We start from the raw sequence: 17320 nt of genomic DNA on the forward strand, positions 1-17320 counted from the left end.
TTATAATACTACAAATATCCAGTTTAGATTAAACTTTACTTGAAGGCCAACTCTAAATGTCTGTAATGTAACAATACATTTAAAAGCAATTCGCTTTTCTGGATCAATTTTGGATCACTGCCGTCTCTTGTCTTTTTTAGAAATACATTTAGTACCAATTTGATTTTAAAGATGACTTTTTCCATTCACATGACGTATACTATGAGGCATAAAAACTCTACACTGAAGGAAAAACCAGAATACATATCTTTTTGTTTTGATACCAAGGATGTAAGCTTGTTTGCTTGACAACTACCTAATTCAAGGTTTAGCATAAGCAGATGAACTATTTGTAATATAAACCACCAGAAAATCTACTGAATCAGTTTTAATAAGAGGCAACGTTAGCTCATCTGACTCAAGATTAGAAGGTTGCGTGTTCAAATCACGTCAGGGTCGGTTATCATTTTGAAGATAAAATGCTCTATTCTGCCCAAAAATACTATACTAGAAACTAATTACCAAGATTGTTTTCTACTTTCAATAATGTGATTATACCTCAAACTGATACCTATATCACTAGCACATAGTCATTAAATAACTCACATTCTTATCAGTTCTCATAATTATTATACAAAAAATATCCAGTTTAGAGAATACGTTACTTGAAGGCCAACTCTAAATGTCTGTAATGTAACAATACATTTAAAGGCAATTAGCTTTTCTGGATCAATTTTGGATAACTACCATCACTTGTCTATTTTAACAATACATTTAGTACCAATTTGATTTTATGGATGACTTTTTCCATTCAAATGACCTATACTGTGATGAATAAAAATTATACACTAAAGGAAAAACCACCAGACATATCTTTTTGTTTTGTTACCGAGGATGTAGGTTTGTTTGCTTGACAACTACCTAATGCAAGGTTTAGTATAAGCAGATGATCTATTTGTAATATAAACCACCAGAAAAATCTACAGAATCAGATTTAACAAGAGAACTCGTGGCGCAACAGTAGCGCGTCTGACTCCAGATCAGAAGGTTGCGTGTTCAAATCACGTCGGGGTCAGTTGTCATTTTGAAGATTAAATGCTCTTTTCTGAAAAAAAAAATACTATACAAGAAACTAAATACTAAGATTGTTGACTACTTTCAATAATGTGATTATAGCTCAAACTGATACCTATATCACTAGCACATAGTCATTAAATATCTCACCTTCTTATCAGTTCTCATAATTATAATACTAAAAATATCCAGTTTAGATTAAACTTTACTTGAAGGCCAACTCTAAATGTCTGTAATGTAACAATACATTTAAAAGCAATTCGCTTTTCTGGATCAATTTTGGATCACTGCCGTCTCTTGTCTTTTTTAGAAATACATTTAGTACCAATTTGATTTTAAAGATGACTTTTTCCATTCACATGACGTATACTATGAGGCATAAAAACTCTACACTGAAGGAAAAACCAGAATACATATCTTTTTGTTTTGATACCAAGGATGTAAGCTTGTTTGCTTGACAACTACCTAATTCAAGGTTTAGCATAAGCAGATGAACTATTTGTAATATAAACCACCAGAAAATCTACTGAATCAGTTTTAATAAGAGGCAACGTTAGCTCATCTGACTCAATATTAGAAGGTTGCGTGTTCAAATCACGTCGGGGTCAGTGGTCATTTTGAAGATAAAATGCTCTTTTCTGCCAAAAAGATACTATACAAGAAACTAAATACTAAGATTGTTGTCTACTTTCAATAATGTGATTATAGCTCAAACTGATACCTATATCACTAGCACATAGTCATTAAATATCTCACCTTCTTATCAGTTCTCATAATTATAATACTAAAAATATCCAGTTTAGATTAAACTTTACTTGAAGGCCAACTCTAAATGTCTGTAATGTAACAATACATTTAAAAGCAATTAGCTTTTCTGGATCAATTTTGGATCACTGCCGTCACTTGTCTTTTTTAGAAATACATTTAGTACCAATTTGATTTTAAAGATGACATTTTACATTCACATGACGTATACTATGAGGCATAAAAACTCTACACTGAAGGAAAAACCAGAATACATATCTTTTTGTTTTGTTACCAAGGATGTAGGCTTGTTTGCTTGACAACTACCTAATTCAAGGTTTAGCATAAGCAGATGAACTATTTGTAATATAAACCACCAGAAAATCTACTGAGTCAGTTTTAATAAGAGGCAACGTTAGCTCATCTGACTCAAGATTAGAAGGTTGCGTGTTCAAATCACGTCAGGGTCGGTTATCATTTTGAAGATAAAATGCTCTATTCTGCCCAAAAATACTATACTAGAAACTAATTACCAAGATTGTTATCTACTTTCAATAATGTGATTATACCTCAAACTGATACCTATATCACTAGCACATAGTCATTAAATAACTCACATTCTTATCAGTTCTCATAATTATTATACAAAAAATGTCCAGTTTAGAGAATACGTTACTTGAAGGCCAACTCTAAATGTCTGTAATGTAACAATACATTTAAAAGCAATTAGCTTTTCTGGATCAATTTTGGATCACTACCATCACTTGTCTATTTTAACAATGCATTTAGTACCAATTTGATTTTATGGATGACTTTTTCCATTCAAATGACCTATACTGTGATGAATAAAAATTATACACTAAAGGAAAAACCACCAGACATATCTTTTTGTTTTGTTACTGAGGATGAAGGTTAGTTTGCTTGACAACTACCTAATTCAAGGTTTAGTATAAGCAGATGATCTATTTGTAATATAAACCACCAGAAAAATCTACTGAATCAGATTTAACAAGAGACCTTGTGGCGCAACGGTAGCGTGTCTGACTCCAGATCAAAAGGTTGCGTGTTCAAATCACATCGGGGTCAGTTGTCATTTTGAAGATAAAATGCTCTTTTCTGCCAAAAAGATACTATACAAGAAACTAAATACTAAGATTGTTGTCTACTTTCAATAATGTGATTATAGCTCAAACTGATACCTATATCACTAGCACATAGTCATTAAATATCCCACCTTCTTATCAGTTCTCATAATTATAATACTAAAAATATCCAGTTTAGATTAAACTTTACTTGAAGGCCAACTCTAAATGTCTGTAATGTAACAATACATTTAAAAGCAATTAGCTTTTCTGGATCAATTTTGTATCACTGCCGTCACTTGTCTTTTTTAGAAATACATTTAGTACCAATTTGATTTTAAAGATGACTTTTTACATTCACATGACGTATACTATGAGGCATAAAAACTCTACACTGAAGGAAAAACCAGAATACATATCTTTTTGTTTTGTTACCAAGGATGTAGGCTTGTTTGCTTGACAACTACCTAATTCAAGGTTTAGCATAAGCAGATGAACTATTTGTAATATAAACCACCAGAAAATCTACTGAATCAGTTTTAATAAGAGGCAACGTTAGCTCATCTGACTCAAGATTAGAAGGTTGCGTGTTCAAATCACGTCAGGGTCGGTTATCATTTTGAAGATAAAATGCTCTATTCTTCCCAAAAATACTATACTAAAAACTAATTACCAAGATTGTTATCTACTTTCAATAATGTGATTATACCTCAAACTGATACCTATATCACTAGCACATAGTCATTAAATAATTCACATTCTTATCAGTTCTCATAATTATTATACAAAAAATATCCAGTTTAGAGAATACGTTACTTGAAGGCCAACTCTAAATGTCTGTAATGTAACAATACATTTAAAAGCAATTAGCTTTTCTGGATCAATTTTGGATCACTACCATCACTTGTCTATTTTAACAATACATTTAGTACCAATTTGATTTTATGGATGACTTTTTCCATTCAAATGACCTATACGGTGATGAATAAAAATTATACACTAAAGGAAAAACCACCAGACATATCTTTTTGTTTTGTTACCGAGGAGGTAGGTTTGTTTGCTTGACAACTACCTAATTCAAGGTTTAGTATAAGCAGATGATCTATTTGTAATATAAACCACCAGAAAAATCTACTGAATCGGATTTAACAAGAGACCTCGTGGCGCAACGGTAGCGCGTCTGTCTCCAGATCAGAAGGTTGCATGTTCTAATCACGTCGGGGTCAGTTGTCATTTTGAAGATAAAGTGCTCTTTTCTGGCAAAAAAATACTATACAAGAAACTAAATACTAAGATTGTTGTCTACTTTCAATAATGTGATTATAGCTCAAACTGATACCTATATCACTAGCACATAGTCATTAAATATCTCACCTTCTTATCAGTTCTCATAATTATAATACTAAAAATATCCAGTTTAGATTAAACTTTACTTGAAGGCCAACTCTAAATGTCTGTAATGTAACAATACATTTAAAACTAATTCGCTTTTCTGGATCAATTTTGGATCACTGCCATCTCTTGTCTTTTTTAGAAATACATTTAGTACCAATTTGATTTTAAAGATGACTTTTTCCATTCACATGACGTATACTATGAGGCATAAAAACTCTACACTGAAGGAAAAACCAGAATACATATCTTTTTGTTTTGATACCAAGGATGTAAGCTTGTTTGCTTGACAACTACCTAATTCAAGGTTTAGCATAAGCAGATGAACTATTTGTAATATAAACCACCAGAAAATCTACTGAATCAGTTTTAATAAGAGGCAACGTTAGCTCATCTGACTCAAGATTAGAAGGTTGCGTGTTCAAATCACGTCAGGGTCGGTTATCATTTTGAAGACAAAATGCTCTATTCTGCCCAAAAATACTATACTAGAAACTAATTACCAAGATTGTTATCTACTTTCAATAATGTGATTATACCTCAAACTGATACCTATATCACTAGCACATAGTCATTAAATAACTCACATTCTTATCAGTTCTCATAATTATTATACAAAAAATATCCAGTTTAGAGAATACGTTACTTGAAGGCCAACTCTAAATGTCTGTAATGTAACAATACATTTAAAGGCAATTAGCTTTTCTGGATCAATTTTGGATAACTACCATCACTTGTCTATTTTAACAATACATTTAGTACCAATTTGATTTTATGGATGACTTTTTCCATTCAAATGACCTATACTGTGATGAATAAAAATAATACACTAAAGGAAAAACCACCAGACATATCTTTTTGTTTTGTTACCGAGGAGGTAGGTTTGTTTGCTTGACAACTACCTAATTCAAGGTTTAGTATAAGCAGATGATCTATTTGTAATATAAACCACCAGAAAAATCTACTGAATCGGATTTAACAAGAGACCTCGTGGCGCAACGGTAGCGCGTCTGTCTCCAGATCAGAAGGTTGCATGTTCTAATCACGTCGGGGTCAGTTGTCATTTTGAAGATAAAGTGCTCTTTTCTGGCAAAAAAATACTATACAAGAAACTAAATACTAAGATTGTTGTCTACTTTCAATAATGTGATTATAGCTCAAACTGATACCTATATCACTAGCACATAGTCATTAAATATCTCACCTTCTTATCAGTTCTCATAATTATAATACTAAAAATATCCAGTTTAGATTAAACTTTACTTGAAGGCCAACTCTAAATGTCTGTAATGTAACAATACATTTAAAACTAATTCGCTTTTCTGGATCAATTTTGGATCACTGCCATCTCTTGTCTTTTTTAGAAATACATTTAGTACCAATTTGATTTTAAAGATGACTTTTTCCATTCACATGACGTATACTATGAGGCATAAAAACTCTACACTGAAGGAAAAACCAGAATACATATCTTTTTGTTTTGATACCAAGGATGTAAGCTTGTTTGCTTGACAACTACCTAATTCAAGGTTTAGCATAAGCAGATGAACTATTTGTAATATAAACCACCAGAAAATCTACTGAATCAGTTTTAATAAGAGGCAACGTTAGCTCATCTGACTCAAGATTAGAAGGTTGCGTGTTCAAATCACGTCAGGGTCGGTTATCATTTTGAAGACAAAATGCTCTATTCTGCCCAAAAATACTATACTAGAAACTAATTACCAAGATTGTTATCTACTTTCAATAATGTGATTATACCTCAAACTGATACCTATATCACTAGCACATAGTCATTAAATAACTCACATTCTTATCAGTTCTCATAATTATTATACAAAAAATATCCAGTTTAGAGAATACGTTACTTGAAGGCCAACTCTAAATGTCTGTAATGTAACAATACATTTAAAGGCAATTAGCTTTTCTGGATCAATTTTGGATAACTACCATCACTTGTCTATTTTAACAATACATTTAGTACCAATTTGATTTTATGGATGACTTTTTCCATTCAAATGACCTATACTGTGATGAATAAAAATTATACACTAAAGGAAAAACCACCAGATATATCTTTTTGTTTTGTTACCGAGGATGTAGGTTTGTTTGCTTGACAACTACCTAATTCAACGTTTAGTATAAGCAGATGATCTATTTGTAATATAAACCACCAGAAAAATCTACAGAATCAGATTTAACAAGAGAACTCGTGGCGCAACGGTAGCGCGTCTGACTCCAGATCAGAAGGTTGCATGTTCAAATCACGTCGGGGTCAGTTGTCTTTTTGAAGATTAAATGCTCTTTTCTGCAAAAAAAATACTATACAAGAAACTAAATACTAAGATTGCTGTCTACTTTCAATAATGTGATTATAGCTCAAACTGATACCTATATCACTAGCACATAGTCATTAAATATCTCACCTTCTTATCAGTTCTCATTATTATAATACTAAAAATATCCAGTTTAGATTAAACTTTACTTGAAGGCCAACTCTAAATGTCTGTAATGTAACAATACATTTAAAAGCAATTCGCTTTTCTGGATCAATTTTGGATCACTGCCGTCTCTTGTCTTTTTTAGAAATACATTTAGTACCAATTTGATTTTAAAGATGACTTTTTCCATTCACATGACGTATACTATGAGGCATAAAAACTCTACACTGAAGGAAAAACCAGAATACATATCTTTTTGTTTTGATACCAAGGATGTAAGCTTGTTTGCTTGACAACTACCTAATTCAAGGTTTAGCATAAGCAGATGAACTATTTGTAATATAAACCACCAGAAAATCTACTGAATCAGTTTTAATAAGAGGCAACGTTAGCTCATCTGACTCAAGATTAGAAGGTTGCGTGTTCAAATCACGTCAGGGTCGGTTATCATTTTGAAGATAAAATGCTCTATTCTGCCCAAAAATACTATACTAGAAACTAATTACCAAGATTGTTTTCTACTTTCAATAATGTGATTATACCTCAAACTGATACCTATATCACTAGCACATAGTCATTAAATAACTCACATTCTTATCAGTTCTCATAATTATTATACAAAAAATATCCAGTTTAGAGAATACGTTACTTGAAGGCCAACTCTAAATGTCTGTAATGTAACAATACATTTAAAGGCAATTAGCTTTTCTGGATCAATTTTGGATAACTACCATCACTTGTCTATTTTAACAATACATTTAGTACCAATTTGATTTTATGGATGACTTTTTCCATTCAAATGACCTATACTGTGATGAATAAAAATTATACACTAAAGGAAAAACCACCAGACATATCTTTTTGTTTTGTTACCGAGGATGTAGGTTTGTTTGCTTGACAACTACCTAATGCAAGGTTTAGTATAAGCAGATGATCTATTTGTAATATAAACCACCAGAAAAATCTACAGAATCAGATTTAACAAGAGAACTCGTGGCGCAACAGTAGCGCGTCTGACTCCAGATCAGAAGGTTGCGTGTTCAAATCACGTCGGGGTCAGTTGTCATTTTGAAGATTAAATGCTCTTTTCTGAAAAAAAAATACTATACAAGAAACTAAATACTAAGATTGTTGACTACTTTCAATAATGTGATTATAGCTCAAACTGATACCTATATCACTAGCACATAGTCATTAAATATCTCACCTTCTTATCAGTTCTCATAATTATAATACTAAAAATATCCAGTTTAGATTAAACTTTACTTGAAGGCCAACTCTAAATGTCTGTAATGTAATAATACATTTAAAACCAATTCGCTTTTCTGGATCAATTTTGGATCACTGCCGTCACTTGTCTTTTTTAGAAATACATTTAGTACCAGTTTGGTTTTAAAGATGACTTTTTACATTCACATGACGTATACTATGAGGCATAAAAACTCTACACTGAAGGAAAAACCAGAATACATATCTTTTTGTTTTGTTACCAAGGATGTAGGCTTGTTTGCTTGACAACTACCTAATTCAAGGTTTAGCATAAGCAGATGAACTATTTGTAATATAAACCACCAGAAAATCTACTGAATCAGTTTTAATAAGAGGCAACGTTAGCTCATCTGACTCAAGATTAGAAGGTTGCGTGTTCAAATCACGTCAGGGTCGGTTATCATTTAGAAGATAAAATGCTCTATTCTGCCCAAAAATACTATACTAGAAACTAATTACCAAGATTGTTATCTACTTTCAATTATGTGATTTTACCTCAAACTGATACCTATATCACTAGCACATAGTCATTAAATAACTCACATTCTTATCAGTTCTCATAATTATTATACAAAAAATATCCAGTTTAGAGAATACGTTACTTGAAGCCCAACTCTAAATGTCTGTAATGTAACAATACATTTAAAAGCAATTAGCTTTTCTGGATCAATTTTGGATCACTACCATCACTTGTCTATTTTAACAATGCATTTAGGACCAATTTGATTTTATGGATGACTTTTTCCATTCAAATGACCTATACTGTGATGAATAAAAATTATACACTAAAGGAAAAACCACCAGAAATATCTTTTTGTTTTGTTACTGAGGATGAAGGTTTGTTTGCTTGACAACTACCTAAATCAAGGTTTAGTATAAGCAGATGATCTATTTGTAATATTAACCACCAGAAAAATCTACTGAATCGGACTTAACAAGAGACCTCGTGGCGCAATGGTAGCGTGTCTGACTCCAGATCAGAAGGTTGTGTGTTCAAATCACGTCGGGGTCAGTGGTCTTTTTGAAGATTAAATGATCTTTTCTGCCAAAAAAATACTATACAAGAAACTAAATACTAAGATTGCTGTCTACTTTCAATAATGTGATTATAGCTCAAACTGATACCTATATCACTAGCACATAGTCATTAAATATCTCACCTTCTTATCAGTTCTCATAATTATAAAACTAAAAATATCCAGTTTAGATTAAACTTTACTTGAAGGCCAACTCTAAATGTCTGTAATGTAACAATACATTTAAAAGCAATTAGCTTTTCTGGATCAATTTTGGATCACTGCCATCACTTGTCTTTTTTAGAAATACATTTAGTACCAATTTGATTTTAAAGATGACTTTTTCCATTCACATGACGTATACTATGAGGCATAAAAACTCTACACTGAAGGAAAAACCAGAATACATATCTTTTTGTTTTGTTACCAAGGATGTAGGTTTGTTTGCTTGACAACTACCTAATTCAAGGTTTAGCATAAGCAGATGAACTATTTGTAATATAAACCACCAGAAAATCTACTGAATCAGTTTTAATAAGAGGCAACGTTAGCTCATCTGACTCAAGATTAGAAGGTTGTGTGTTCAAATCACGTCAGGGTCGGTTATCATTTTGAAGATAAAATGCTCTATTCTGCCCAAAAATACTATACTAGAAACTAATTACCAAGATTGTTATCTACTTTCAATAATGTGATTATAGCTCAAACTGATACCTATATCACTAGCACATAGTCATTAAATCACTCATTCTTATCAGTTCTCATAATTATTATACAAAAAATATCCAGTTTAGAGAATACGTTACTTGAAGGCCAACTCTAAATGTCTGTAATGTAACTATACATTTAAAAGCAATTAGCTTTTCTGGATCAATTTTGGATCACTACCATCACTTGTCTATTTTAACAATACATTTAGTACCAATTTGATTTTATGGATGACTTTTTCCATTCAAATGACCTATACTGTGATGAAGAAAAATTATACACTAAAGGAAAAACCACCAGACATATCTTTTTGTTTTGTTACCGAGGATGTAGGTTTGTTTGCTTGACAACTACCTAATTCAAGGTTTAGTATAAGCAGATGATCTATTTGTAATATAAACCACCAGAAAAATCTACAGAATCAGATTTAACAAGAGACCTCGTGGTGCAACGGTAGCGCGTCTGTCTCCAGATCAGAAGGTTGCATGTTCTAATCACGTCGGGGTCAGTTGTCATTTTGAAGATAAAGTGCTCTTTTCTGCCAAAAAAATACTATACAAGAAACTAAATACTAAGATTGTTGTCTACTTTCAATAATGTGATTATAGCTCAAACTGATACCTATATCACTAGCACATAGTCATTAAATATCTCACCTTCTTATCAGTTCTTATAATTATAATACTAAAAATATCCAGTTTAGATTAAACTTTACTTGAAGGCCAACTCTAAATGTCTGTAATGTAATAATACATTTAAAAGCAATTCGCTTTTCTGGATCAATTTTGGATCACTGCCGTCTCTTGTCTTTTTTAGAAATACATTTAGTACCAATTTGATTTTAAAGATGACTTTTTACATTCACATGACGTATACTATGAGGCATAAAAACTCTACACTGAAGGAAAAACCAGAATACATATCTTTTTGTTTTGATACCAAGGATGTAAGCTTGTTTGCTTGACAACTACCTAATTCAAGGTTTAGCATAAGCAGATGAACTATTTGTAATATAAACCACCAGAAAATCTACTGAATCAGTTTTAATAAGAGGCAACGTTAGCTCATCTGACTCAAGATTAGAAGGTTGCGTGTTCAAATCACGTCAGGGTCGGTTATCATTTTGAAGACAAAATGCTCTATTCTGCCCAAAAATACTATACTAGAAACTAATTACCAAGATTGTTATCTACTTTCAATAATGTGATTATACCTCAAACTGATACCTATATCACTAGCACATAGTCATTAAATAACTCACATTCTTATCAGTTCTCATAATTATTACACAAAAAATATCCAGTTTAGAGAATACGTTACTTGAAGGCCAACTCTAAATGTCTGTAATGTAACAATACATTTAAAAGCAATTAGCTTTTCTGGATCAGTTTTGGATCACTACCATCACTTGTCTATTTTAACAATACATTTAGTACCAATTTGATTTTATGGATGACTTTTTCCATTCAAATGACCTATACTGTGATGAATAAAAATTATACACTAAAGGAAAAACCACCAGACATATCTTTTTGTTTTGTTACCGAGGATGTAGGTTTGTTTGCTTGACAACTACCTAATTCAAGGTTTAGTATAAGCAGATGATCTATTTGTAATATAAACCACCAGAAAAATCTACAGAATCAGTTTTAATAAGAGACCTCGTGGGGCAACGGTAGCGGGTCTGACTCCAGATCAGAAGGTTGCGTGTTCAAATCACGTCAGGGTCAGTTGTCATTTTGAAGATTAAATGCTCTTTTCTGCCAAAAAAATACTATACAAGAAACTAAATACTAAGATTGCTGTCTACTTTCAATAATGTGATTATAGCTCAAACTGATACCTATATCACTAGCACATAGTCATTAAATATCTCACCTTCTTATCAGTTCTCATAATTATAATACTAAAAATATCCAGTTTAGATTAAACTTTACTTGAAGGCCAACTCTAAATGTCTGTAATGTAACAATACATTTAAAAGCAATTCACTTTTCTGGATCAATTTTGGATCACTGCCGTCTCTTGTCTTTTTTAGAAATACATTTAGTACCAATTTGATTTTAAAGATGACTTTTTCCATTCACATGACGTATACTATGAGGCATAAAAACTCTACACTGAAGGAAAAACCAGAATACATATCTTTTTGTTTTGATACCAAGGATGTAAGCTTGTTTGCTTGACAACTACCTAATTCAAGGTTTAGCATAAGCAGATGAACTATTTGTAATATAAACCACCAGAAAATCTACTGAATCAGTTTTAAGAAGAGGCAACGTTAGCTCATCTGACTCAATATTAGAAGGTTGCGTGTTCAAATCACGTCAGGGTCGGTTATCATTTTGAAGATAAAATGCTCTATTCTGCCCAAAAATGCTATACAAGAAACTAAATACTAAGATTGTTGTCTACTTTCAATAATGTGATTATAGCTCAAACTGATACCTATATCACTAGCACATAGTCATTAAATTTCTCACCTTCTTATCAGTTCTCATAATTATAATACTAAAAATATCCAGTTTAGATTAAACTTTACTTGAAGGCCAACTCTAAATGTCTGTAATGTAACAATACATTTAAAAGCAATTAGCTTTTCTGGATCAATTTTGGATCACTGCCGTCACTTGTCTTTTTTAGAAATACATATAGTACCAATTTGATTTTAAAGATGACTTTTTATATTCACATGACGTATACTATGAGGCATAAAAACTCTACACTGAAGGAAAAACCAGAATACATATCTTTTTGTTTTGTTACCAAGGATGTAGGCTTGTTTGCTTGACAACTACCTAATTCAAGGTTTAGCATAAGCAGATGAACTATTTGTAATATAAACCACCAGAAAATCTACTGAGTCAGTTTTAATAAGAGGCAACGTTAGCTCATCTGACTCAAGATTAGAAGGTTGCGTGTTCAAATCACGTCAGGGTCGGTTATCATTTTTTAGATAAAATGCTCTATTCTGCCCAAAAATACTATACTAGAAACTAATTACCAAGATTGTTATCTACTTTCAATAATGTGATTATACCTCAAACTGATACCTATATCACTAGCACATAGTCATTAAATAACTCACATTCTTATCAGTTCTCATAATTATTATACAAAAAATGTCCAGTTTAGAGAATACGTTACTTGAAGGCCAACTCTAAATGTCTGTAATGTAACAATACATTTAAAAGCAATTAGCTTTTCTGGATCAATTTTGGATCACTACCATCACTTGTCTATTTTAACAATGCATTTAGTACCAATTTGATTTTATGGATGACTTTTTCCATTCAAATGACCTATACTGTGATGAATAAAAATTATACACTAAAGGAAAAACCACCAGACATATATTTTTGTTTTGTTACTGAGGATGAAGGTTTGTTTGCTATAAAACTACCTAATTCAAGGTTTAGTATAAGCAGATGATCTATTTGTAATATAAACCACCAGAAAAATCTACTGAATCGGATTTAACAAGAGACCTCGTGGCGCAACGGTAGCGCGTCTGACTCCAGATCAGAAGGTTGCATGTTCTAATCACGTCGGGGTCAGTTGTCATTTTGAAGATAAAGTGCTCTTTTCTGCCAAAAAAATACTATACAAGAAACTAAATACTAAGATTGTTGTCTACTTTCAATAATGTGATTATAGCTCAAACTGATACCTATATCACTAGCACATAGTCATTAAATATCTCACCTTCTTATCAGTTCTTATAATTATAATACTAAAAATATCCAGTTTAGATTAAACTTTACTTGAAGGCCAACTCTAAATGTCTGTAATGTAACAATACATTTAAAAGCAATTCGCTTTTCTGGATCAATTTTGGATCACTGCCGTCTCTTGTCTTTTTTAGAAATACATTTAGTACCAATTTGATTTTAAAGATGACTTTTTCCATTCACATGACGTATACTATGAGGCATAAAAACTCTACACTGAAGGAAAAACCAGAATACATATCTTTTTGTTTTGATACCAAGGATGTAAGCTTGTTTGCTTGACAACTACCTAATTCAAGGTTTAGCATAAGCAGATGAACTATTTGTAATATAAACCACCAGAAAATCTACTGAATCAGTTTTAATAAGAGGCAACGTTAGCTCATCTGACTCAATATTAGAAGGTTGCGTGTTCAAATCACGTCAGGGTCGGTTATCATTTTGAAGAAAAAATGCTCTATTCTGCCCAAAAATACTATACAAGAAACTAAATACTAAGATTGTTGTCTACTTTCAATAATGTGATTATAGCTCAAACTGATACCTATATCACTAGCACATAGTCATTAAATATCTCACCTTCTTATCAGTTCTCATAATTATAATACTAAAAATATCCAGTTTAGATTAAACTTTACTTGAAGGCCAACTCTAAATGTCTGTAATGTAACAATGCATTTAAAAGCAATTAGCTTTTCTGGATCAATTTTGGATCACTGCCGTCACTTGTATTTTTTAGAAATACATTTAGTACCAATTTGATTTTAAAGATGACTTTTTACATTCACATGACGTATACTATGAGGCATAAAAACTCTACACTGAAGGAAAAACCAGAATACATATCTTTTTGTTTTGTTACCAAGGATGTAGGCTTGTTTGCTTGACAACTACCTAATTCAAGGTTTAGCATAAGCAGATGAACTATTTGTAATATAAACCACCAGAAAATCTACTGAGTCAGTTTTAATAAGAGGCAACGTTAGCTCATCTGACTCAAGATTAGAAGGTTGCGTGTTCAAATCACGTCAGGGTCGGTTATCATTTTGAAGATAAAATGCTCTATTCTGCCCAAAAATACTATGCTAGAAACTAATTACCAAGATTGTTATCTACTTTCAATAATGTGATTATACCTCAAACTGATACCTATATCACTAGCACATAGTCATTAAATAACTCACATTCTTATCAGTTCTCATAATTATTATACAAAAAATGTCCAGTTTAGAGAATACGTTACTTGAAGGCCAACTCTAAATGTCTGTAATGTAACAATACATTTAAAAGCAATTAGCTTTTCTGGATCAATTTTGGATCACTACCATCACTTGTCTATTTTAACAATGCATTTAGTACCAATTTGATTTTATGGATGACTTTTTCCATTCAAATGACCTATACTGTGATGAATAAAAATTATACACTAAAGGAAAAACCACCAGACATATATTTTTGTTTTGTTACTGAGGATGAAGGTTTGTTTGCTATAAAACTACCTAATTCAAGGTTTAGTATAAGCAGATGATCTATTTGTAATATAAACCACCAGAAAAATCTACTGAATCGGATTTAACAAGAGACCTCGTGGCGCAACGGTAGCGCGTCTGACTCCAGATCAGAAGGTTGCATGTTCTAATCACGTCGGGGTCAGTTGTCATTTTGAAGATAAAGTGCTCTTTTCTGCCAAAAAAATACTATACAAGAAACTAAATACTAAGATTGTTGTCTACTTTCAATAATGTGATTATAGCTCAAACTGATACCTATATCACTAGCACATAGTCATTAAATATCTCACCTTCTTATCAGTTCTTATAATTATAATACTAAAAATATCCAGTTTAGATTAAACTTTACTTGAAGGCCAACTCTAAATGTCTGTAATGTAACAATACATTTAAAAGCAATTCGCTTTTCTGGATCAATTTTGGATCACTGCCGTCTCTTGTCTTTTTTAGAAATACATTTAGTACCAATTTGATTTTAAAGATGACTTTTTCCATTCACATGACGTATACTATGAGGCATAAAAACTCTACACTGAAGGAAAAACCAGAATACATATCTTTTTGTTTTGATACCAAGGATGTAAGCTTGTTTGCTTGACAACTACCTAATTCAAGGTTTAGCATAAGCAGATGAACTATTTGTAATATAAACCACCAGAAAATCTACTGAATCAGTTTTAATAAGAGGCAACGTTAGCTCATCTGACTCAATATTAGAAGGTTGCGTGTTCAAATCACGTCAGGGTCGGTTATCATTTTGAAGAAAAAATGCTCTATTCTGCCCAAAAATACTATACAAGAAACTAAATACTAAGATTGTTGTCTACTTTCAATAATGTGATTATAGCTCAAATTGATACCTATATCACTAGCACATAGTCATTAAATATCTCACCTTCTTATCAGTTCTCATAATTATAATACTAAAAATATCCAGTTTAGATTAAACTTTACTTGAAGGCCAACTCTAAATGTCTGTAATGTAACAATGCATTTAAAAGCAATTAGCTTTTCTGGATCAATTTTGGATCACTGCCGTCACTTGTATTTTTTAGAAATACATTTAGTACCAATTTGATTTTAAAGATGACTTTTTACATTCACATGACGTATACTATGAGGCATAAAAACTCTACACTGAAGGAAAAACCAGAATACATATCTTTTTGTTTTGTTACCAAGGATGTAGGCTTGTTTGCTTGACAACTACCTAATTCAAGGTTTAGCATAAGCAGATGAACTATTTGTAATATAAACCACCAGAAAATCTACTGAGTCAGTTTTAATAAGAGGCAACGTTAGCTCATCTGACTCAAGATTAGAAGGTTGCGTGTTCAAATCACGTCAGGGTCGGTTATCATTTTGAAGATAAAATGCTCTATTCTGCCCAATAATACTATGCTAGAAACTAATTACCAAGATTGTTATCTACTTTCAATAATGTGATTATACCTCAAACTGATACCTATATCACTAGCACATAGTCATTAAATAACTCACATTCTTATCAGTTCTCATAATTATTATACAAAAAATGTCCAGTTTAGAGAATACGTTACTTGAAGGCCAACTCTAAATGTCTGTAATGTAACAATACATTTAAAAGCAATTAGCTTTTCTGGATCAATTTTGGATCACTACCATCACTTGTCTATTTTAACAATGCATTTAGTACCAATTTGATTTTATGGATGACTTTTTCCATTCAAATGACCTATACTGTGATGAATAAAAATTATACACTAAAGGAAAAACCACCAGACATATATTTTTGTTTTGTTACTGAGGATGAAGGTTTGTTTGCTATAAAACTACCTAATTCAAGGTTTAGTATAAGCAGATGATCTATTTGTAATATAAACCACCAGAAAAAACTACTGAATCGGATTTAACAAGAGACCTCGTGGCGCAACGGTAGCGCGTCTGACTCCAGATCAGAAGGTTGCGTGTTCAAATCACATCGGGGTCAGTTGTCATTTTGAAGATAAAATGCTCTTTTCTGCCAAAAAGATACTATACAAGAAACTAAATACTAAGATTGTTGTCTACTTTCAATAATGTGATTATAGCTCAAACTGATACCTATATCACTAGCACATAGTCATTAAATATCCCACCTTCTTATCAGTTCTCATAATTATAATACTAAAAATATCCAGTTTAGATTAAACTTTACTTGAAGGCCAACTCTAAATGTCTGTAATGTAACAATACATTTAAAAGCAATTAGCTTTTCTGGATCAATTTTGGATCACTGCCGTCACTTGTCTTTTTTAGAAATACATTTAGTACCAATTTGATTTTAAAGATGACTTTTTACATTCACATGACGTATACTATGAGGCATAAAAACTCTACACTGAAGGAAAAACC

General features: G+C 31.8%; 7 non-coding genes across 7 annotated transcripts; all 7 read left to right on the forward strand.

Annotated features, from left to right (window-relative positions):
* The first annotated feature begins 982 nt into the window (after positions 1-982).
* Positions 983-1054, forward strand: TRNAW-CCA (transfer RNA tryptophan (anticodon CCA)). The gene has a single exon. It is a non-coding gene; the product is annotated as a tRNA-Trp (tRNA).
* A 5423-nt stretch (positions 1055-6477) lies between these two features.
* On the forward strand, positions 6478-6549 carry TRNAW-CCA (transfer RNA tryptophan (anticodon CCA)). Its single transcript has one exon. It is a non-coding gene; the product is annotated as a tRNA-Trp (tRNA).
* A 1150-nt stretch (positions 6550-7699) lies between these two features.
* On the forward strand, positions 7700-7771 carry TRNAW-CCA (transfer RNA tryptophan (anticodon CCA)). The gene has a single exon. It is a non-coding gene; the product is annotated as a tRNA-Trp (tRNA).
* A 1150-nt stretch (positions 7772-8921) lies between these two features.
* On the forward strand, positions 8922-8993 carry TRNAW-CCA (transfer RNA tryptophan (anticodon CCA)). Its single transcript has one exon. It is a non-coding gene; the product is annotated as a tRNA-Trp (tRNA).
* A 4197-nt stretch (positions 8994-13190) lies between these two features.
* TRNAW-CCA (transfer RNA tryptophan (anticodon CCA)) lies at positions 13191-13262 on the forward strand. Its single transcript has one exon. It is a non-coding gene; the product is annotated as a tRNA-Trp (tRNA).
* A 1755-nt stretch (positions 13263-15017) lies between these two features.
* Positions 15018-15089, forward strand: TRNAW-CCA (transfer RNA tryptophan (anticodon CCA)). The gene has a single exon. It is a non-coding gene; the product is annotated as a tRNA-Trp (tRNA).
* Positions 15090-16844: 1755 nt separating this feature from the next.
* Positions 16845-16916, forward strand: TRNAW-CCA (transfer RNA tryptophan (anticodon CCA)). The gene has a single exon. It is a non-coding gene; the product is annotated as a tRNA-Trp (tRNA).
* The last annotated feature ends 404 nt before the right edge of the window (positions 16917-17320 follow it).

Source organism: Taudactylus pleione, unplaced genomic scaffold, assembly GCF_031769625.1.
Source record: "Taudactylus pleione unplaced genomic scaffold, aTauple2 ptg000393l, whole genome shotgun sequence".
In the NCBI taxonomy this organism is placed as follows: domain Eukaryota; kingdom Metazoa; phylum Chordata; class Amphibia; order Anura; family Myobatrachidae; genus Taudactylus; species Taudactylus pleione.